The 8,033-nt window shown below is 32.0% G+C and overlaps 1 non-coding gene across 1 annotated transcript; it reads right to left on the reverse strand.

The window, feature by feature from the left end:
* Positions 1–4,427: 4,427 nt before the first annotated feature.
* On the reverse strand, positions 4,428–4,499 carry Trnah-gug (transfer RNA histidin (anticodon GUG)). Its single transcript has one exon. It is a non-coding gene; the product is annotated as a tRNA-His (tRNA).
* Between the last annotated feature and the right edge of the window lie 3,534 nt (positions 4,500–8,033).

The raw sequence follows: 8,033 nt of genomic DNA on the forward strand, positions 1-8,033 counted from the left end.
CATTTCTAGATTTCCTATATATCTTAATATAAAAAATTCAGAATAATGCAGTAAAACAAACAAGTAAGTGTACACAAAAGCAGAGCTTCCTTTGCCATTAGGGCTAGACCAGGGGTCCCTCAGCAAATGAGAACCCCCAAAATAATTAGACCATATAGACAATTACTACAAAATATAGTTTTAATATGCTAATTATGATATTTAAAAGCAAGGGCGATACGAAACGTATATAAATATTGATTTTTAACATCAAAATAGCAATTTTGTGCTACCTAGTATTTTGTTCAAATAGTCTACACCCTTAGTGTACCCTAGCTGTAATATATGAAATAACAGAAACTGTAGGCGCTTGCAACTCTGCAGCACTTCCTTCGATATATTTTTTTTTTTTAGCATCTGTAAATGTGTTTGACCGAATGTCTAACAGCCTTAAAATTTTTAAATAAAACTCTACACAAATGAAAAGCAATTAAAATATTTCCTTCTATCGGATAACCTCTTTTCCCTCATAGTTTTTTTTCCTCTTTTTTTTTTTTTTTTTTGGCTAGAGGATTTGAAAATCTCCTTTTTTTTCCTTCGGTATTTTAAAATGGATCACATCTTTGTAAAATTATTGAGCTCTAAAACGTAAACTATTTCTATTTCCTCTACATCATCTTAGCCACTTATATGTTAGTGATGTAAAATACCCGGGTATTTATTTTAAGGGGTAAATACCCAGGGTATATACCCGGGTAAATACCCAAAATAGGTATTTACCCTGGTATTTATTTCAAAAATTTATATTTAACTAAAATACTTTTCTGTATGTATTCCACTATGTATATAACCAACCATATACAAAACAATACATTTTTTGCCCAAAATTGTATTTTGATTACATATTTAAAGAATTATTGTGTGAAACAACTTAGCAATCTAATATGATTTTCACATTAAATGTACTGGAAATGCCCAATCAATGTTGATAGCCAAATTTCAGATACAAAAAGCCATTCTAAAAAAGTAAAAAGCTTAACTAGTTACAAAAAAAAAAAAAAAATTAAGGTCCTAGTCTTTCCAGTAATATGTCCCTGCATGACACAAAATGTAACGAAATGTCGCCTTAATTTATTATTACCATTTGTTTACCTAAATATTTTGCAGAAATATTCTCCTAACCTAGTTCAAGTGTCCAGGCGTATTCTGCATCTCATTTTTTCATTAAGCCTTGGATTTCATTAAGCCTTTAATTTAAAAAATTATAATAGATAAATTTTTATCATTTTTTAATCTGTCAATTTACGGTTTATGTTTTAAAAAGAAAATCATCATCTTTTGATACCACCTTTTTTTTTTTTTTGCAAAATGTGCAATTACTAGGGGATTTACCCTGCCTTCGGATAAATACCCAAAAGAATATTTACCTTCCCACCCTACATCACTAATTGCGTGCATTAAAAATAGTTTGAATAAATTTTCATCATGAAGTACCGAGGAGCAAATGCAAATGAGTAAGACAACAGAGAACAATATTTTGATTTTTTTTTTTTTTTGCTTATTAATGTGAAAATTATTTCTATATTTGCCACGTTATCACTAAAACAGCAATAAAATAAATAAATAACACCATAGTCTTAATAACTTCTCAGTTTATTCTTCCAAACATCCCTCATGCTTCCTTTTTTTTTTTTTTTCATTTTGGATATGACTAACCTAGATTGTGATTTTGAAATCCTGAAGTTTATCATTGAATTGCTTATACTTCTCCAATTATGAAATTGAAAAGAAAGATTCTTTGGTTCACCCGATATGTTTCTTTCATAATTTCATCAAGTCTTTCAATCAAAAATATCATAAACTGTGTAATACATATGTATGTATCAGTTTTACCAATTTTTTCATATCTCGATATTTTTAAAAAATCCCATTCACTTTTTGCATTTTTTTGTAAAATGCCCAGTTTTTGGGTATTTACCCAGGCCTTGGGTAAATACCCGGGTAAATACCCAAAAAATATTTACCTACCCACTGGGTATTTACCCGATCCACATCACTACATATGATTGAAGAAGTCCTTTTTTCAAAAATTTCACCTCAGCCTTTCCCCCATTATCATCTATCACTCTTACTACAAAATATTGTAGATCACAAGAAACTCATATTTCTGAATTTATTTTCCACCATATGAAAGTTGTGATATAGTAAATTTCCCTTTTGGCTGTACTGACTGTAAAATGCTTTTCTCTTCTGTTTTGAATTGACGTACTTTTCGAATATTAGGCAATTATTTTCGAAATTCCGGCCCAAGCACTACTGAATTGTGTAAGAATGAACGAACAATGAACAAAACCAATAAAATATGTTATAGTTCTAAAAAAAATTTAAGTATTGGGTTGTTTGATGTCACTAAAAGGCTAAAAAAAAAAATCTGTTTTCAGGAGTATTAAAATAAATACATTGCAGCTATTTTAAAGTTAAACGTCAGTCTACAATTGACTTGTCAGTCAGTTACCGAGGAATTTTCGGTGTTCCGGTTGTAAACTTCCACAGCATTTAAATACTCCTGATGCAGGCAGAGAATATGAATTTTAGAATTATTTCCACCGATAATTCTTATGCTGAGGGGGAAAAGTGGATTTTTTTTGGTAACTGACTGATATTCATAAACAGATTTTAAGATTGTTTCTGAACGAAACACTATAAAGACATTTTTTGGTGTAAACTTCCGGTATAAAACTATATTATAAGCATAACAAAATACACTAGCATTTTTTCCTTTTAGTTAGAATTTTTTATAGGAAAAAAGTTGATTACCAAATTTTCCTCAAAAAATCCGGAAAGGACATAGAAATATATTACACCTTATTTCCAACACAAAATTTAACTTGATGCACTTTAAAAATATATATTTCAAGCTTTAAAATGATTTACAATACTTATAGTTATGTTAATATTGAAGTTTTGGTGCTCAGGTTGACATTTTCTCAGAATTGTCCAAATATTATTTAGCACAATTTGTGGTGCTGCCATCTAGTGCTGACAACGAATATTAATAAAAATATTCTTGATTCTTTACACGCTTTTACTTGTCAAATGCCACTAATATGTCCCGTGTTCGTCATTTTAAAATTTATTTTGGTTGGGGAAGGGGGGGTGGAGGGGAGGCAAGGCGTACAGTCAATGCAAATTTTACCGCAAAACTGCAAAACGCACGCCCATTAAATTAAAAAATTATTAATTTTTCAATGCAAAAGAGGGAGCGGGAGCCTCTCCCTTACGCCCCTAAAAGAAGTTACTGGACGTAATCAAAAGAAACGTTCTATGGGGATTGTGGTTGAATTTCTGGGGGGGGGGGACAGTTAGTCTTAGTCGTTTTTGTCAGAAAACATTCATTTTTGCTCTTGAGGGTGGCGGTACATTATTTTTACTCTTGGGGGGCGGGGGGGGCAGATATATCCCCATCCCCTCAGTCTCTCCTTCCTTTGGGTACGACACTCACCATTTTCAGTGCTGGATTTACTTTAAAAAGCCTATTAACTTACTTAAAGCCCTTACTTAAATAGCCTATAGCTTAGTTGCTCCAACTTCCAAAAAATTGCAGGGTTTCGTCCCTAAAAAATGAAAAGTACTTTTAAAAAATATAGTTTGTTTTCAAATACTTAGAAACCTTGAAACTTAAGAAAAATGAAGTTACAAGCCTTGATTTTTAAAATTATGAATGAGGTGGAAGGAATGCCTAAATGGGCCGAGTAAAGCTCCTCCTGCATCAATAATAAAAATCATGGTTGTCACATTTCTGTATATCCGTGAAAAATAAATAATCACTAGGATGCGGTAATAAAGATCTGGTTATTCTGGCAAATTAGCACCCCGAATGCTCATCATGAAGATTAAATTTATAGTGCAAAGATTCTTGTATTTAGATGAAGTTTTGCTTTTTTAACTCATCAATATTGATGTTTCTCCTGGAAAAAAACGTAATTTTACTCCTTTTTAAAGTAATCTCCGCCTAAGTCAAGTCCTGAATAGGCTCAAACGATTTGTGACCATGGCGAAGAAAATTTGTCCTTTTAATAAATATTAAAATAGCGAGCTAAAATTATTCTCGTTGTCCAGCTTATCTGAAAAATCAGAGTACAATGAACTTTTCTTTTTTAAACTTGAAATAGATATTTTTTACAATGTAGAACGAAGCTATACTATCAAGTATTAATATGTTAGAGACTGGAAAGGTCAAATGCTTTAAATAATTTTAACTGCTGTACAGTCCTTGAAAATCAAAGTGTGAAGTTTTAATTTGATTTATTTAAATAAAATAAAATTTTCAGGGCGAACTTTATTTGAAAAATTCCGTTTCCTCAACTGGTTTCAATCAGGCTTAAATTTAAAATATGTTGATACTGGCAAATACGATTGTAGTACAATAGTAAAGCTAGCGGCAAAATTGCCGTGACCAGGATTCGAACCTGGGTTATTGCGGCCACAACGCAATGTACTAACCACTATACGATCACGGCTACATTCAGAGTGGTGAAATTTTGACATAAATAAAAACATTGCTCTCAAACTACTACATTTCCTTATAAAGCGCCATTATTTATTTTTCTAGTTTTGTTATAAAATTTGTTTTAGCTTTCCCCCGTCCCAATAAAAGTTTTTTTTTTTTTAAACTTAACATAGTTACCAATTTTAGTTTTTATTTGCGCAAGATAACAATTAAGGAAAAAAAAATCGTAAATTACGTTTGTTTACATTTTTTATTGCTTTATAAACATGGCGGCAACTTTGTATAGAAATTATATTAAGTTGTGCGAAAAATGGGGTGTGAATTCAAGTCGAAAAGGTAGAGATCTTGGTGAATTTATCCGAAAACAAGTATCAAAAGAGTTTTCGCAAGGTGAAATTTCAAAGATACCAAATATAAAAGAATGTCAACAAAAATATGAAAGTCTTAATAGGCTGTTGTGTAATCACTATGCAAAGAAATTCAAGCGTTCAAAACGAGTTACAGCAAGTGGATTAACGTTTGAACAATGTCAAGAATTATTATCCAATGAAAGTCTGCAAAAAATGAAAGAACAAGAGCTTGGATTTTGGGACAAAATTAGACTAAATTTTTTTTCGAAGCCACCTTCATAGGCTTGAAAATTCGCAGAGCAAGTATTGAGCTAGTTTCGCATTTTTCAAATCTTTACCGAATGCTAATTCATGTAGAAAGTCTTGCCGTATATTCTAGAGAGTTAAGTATTTGTAATTTGCATTAAAAAAAGCTGATATTTTGATTGCCATATTATTAGTAGTCCTTTTATTAAAAACATAATGATCCACTTAAAAAACAGTATAAAATTGATGCCAGAGTGGTTTTTAAGGGGTTTTATTAAAACAGACTGAATTTTTTTGAATTTGAGAATAGTTATTTTTAATTTTTATTCAGATAAGTATTTTGCTGAATATTTCTTATAAATATCTTTTCAGCCTGTAAGGTAAACACACCAGTAGTAACCACTTCAAGGTTATTTATATGCATTGAAGAAAGAAATGAATAATAATAATGTGATTAATATATATTGGTACTTAATGTAACTATCACACTGAATCAATTTAATTCATCAATTATTTGAATTTAAAGATGTAAATTCTTCAGATGGGAGAATGTCAGATGGCCACTACTGAAATTTTCACATTTTGGAGTGGCCACTACTGGATCAAATTTGAGGTTTGGGGAAAAAAAAAAGGATAAGAAATTAAACAAATTGAAATTCTTGCATTTTTAGAAAATAGGACGATCTAGGAAGAGTTGAACAATAATACGCTCATTGAGTTTCAAGAGAGGTAATTAATATTATAGACCCACAGTTTGTACTTCACTGTGGCCACTACTAGTGCGTTTTAAACCTTGAAGTAGACACTACTGGTGTGTTTACCTTAATTTCTTAATTCTGTCTGTAACGTTTTTTTTATTGAACAAAGAAAGAAAAATATAAGCTATTGACAAAGTATCATAAATCATTTTTTTGAGCAATCACATTGCTTCTCATTTGACTGTTTTGAATTCCTATGATTTTATTTTCCCCCCCACCTCTTTCTGCAGCACCAACGTCGACCGGCCTCTCGATGCTGCTCCTCTAGCAAGCAAGGTCTCCAGATTGCATTCATATCCTACACTCACACGCATACACACATGCACATACACGCTCAAACACGCATACACACATGCACATACACGCTCAAACACGCATACACACATGCACATACACACACAAACAAACACCCCTACACACATACACATATCCACACACTCATGCTTGCACACAGACACACACACACTCGGGATTGCGAAAAACATGATTTGAATTCCAGTTGTCAAAATTCAAATTATTGTTATTAGTTTTTTTTAATATCTTTTTCATTTTGCAAAACTTTTTACTTTAAATTATAATCTCTTAACAAGTTATTTAACATAGCAGACGTAATCACTTCTAAGTGAAGGGTCAATCAGGGAAAACAGTTTTGGTAATCTATCAATAAGTTAAGTTTACAAAGATGAATATTCTTAAGAATCACTCAATTTTTTGACAAAATATTTAAAGTAAATAGTTTGCATGTCTTTTGAATTTTTGTAATTAAAAAGAGTTTAAATCTGTGCATGGAATGATTTATGTACCTGCAAATCTTTTACTAATTTTGACGTAAAAACTAAATTTTAAAATATGACTTGTCTAGAATGAAATGAAACAAAAATGATTATAATTTCAATTAGCCTGATTTATTTTATTCAATGAAAATTTTCATTTATATAGTTAAACTTAAGTTACTGATCATTTTTATCAAGCTCACTCTTTTTTCATTACTAATGTCTGCATTAAACTTTAGAAAAATAATTAATTTTGCAAATCTAAAAAATAGTTGAGGGTTGATTTTTTAAGCTAGATCTATTATTATTATTTTGCAGGTTAAAATTAATTTTCTTCTGCAAACAGAGTTGTGTCTACATACAGGGGCATGCAGAAATTTTGGGGCCCTCCACAAATGACCAAGGGTCTGGCCAGAGGAAATGTAGGTCCTTTTAAGGACCCTTCACAAAACTATAATTAGTCAAAAAGGACCCTTCTCAAAATTCTGATTATAACCAAAAGGACCCTTTACAAAATCTCGATTGACCAAATCCGACATTTCACGGGATCATTTTTTAATAAATGAGTACGCAAACCAAAAATCTAATCTATATTGATGGATAACTTTTGGTTTACATTTTGGAATTTCACAAAAAGATTTTATTTTTCACAATATTTTTTTTAAATTTACGAAAATAGGATCCTGTGAAAAATCCTGGACAGACCCCTGATGACTTTCACAGGGCCCCTCTGTATTGTGTACCCCTACGTCCCTACATATATTTCACCCCTCATTTTAAAAATCTCGGGGCCCCTCTCAGGCTCGGGCCTGGGCCAACAGGTGTCCCTTCTCTCCCCTTTTGCACACCCCTGTCTACATAGAATATTAAAATATCTGAATAAAACCCCCGACCTAGTTTAAGACTCTAGACGAAGAATTCCTTATAGTAGCCATTGGCTACCAGAGTCAGAAAAAATGTAGCCATTTTTTAAAAAATATCTATTTAATACAAAATATAAATAACCTTAGGAAACAACCTGGTGGTGTATTTCATGTATTTCTGCTTTAGCCCTGGATATAGGGCAGTAACTTAACGAAAATACCATGCCTTGCCTGCAATAATCGAGTTGAGCTGAACCATTGCTTCGGTCACTCGTCTGGTCTGTGTTAATTCTATGTTAGCTACGAGTTTGTTTGGCACTCTTGGCTTCTATAAGAGATTTTCCACCTCCAGCTCAGTCACTTCCTGTGCCGGGCTGATGAGTGCTAATAAGCACGAAACTGCAGTCCTCGGCTGGAACGACTGAGCTGGTGGTGTATTTCATGTAACCTTAGGAGACTTTGCTTTAAATTTTGTTGCCAAGGTTGAGTTGACAAGTGCTCTGAATGTTTCAGGATTGGAAGCGTGATATCGTTTCATGAAATACAATATGATT

Source organism: Uloborus diversus, chromosome 7 (genome assembly GCF_026930045.1).
Source record: "Uloborus diversus isolate 005 chromosome 7, Udiv.v.3.1, whole genome shotgun sequence".
Lineage (NCBI taxonomy): Eukaryota > Metazoa > Arthropoda > Arachnida > Araneae > Uloboridae > Uloborus > Uloborus diversus.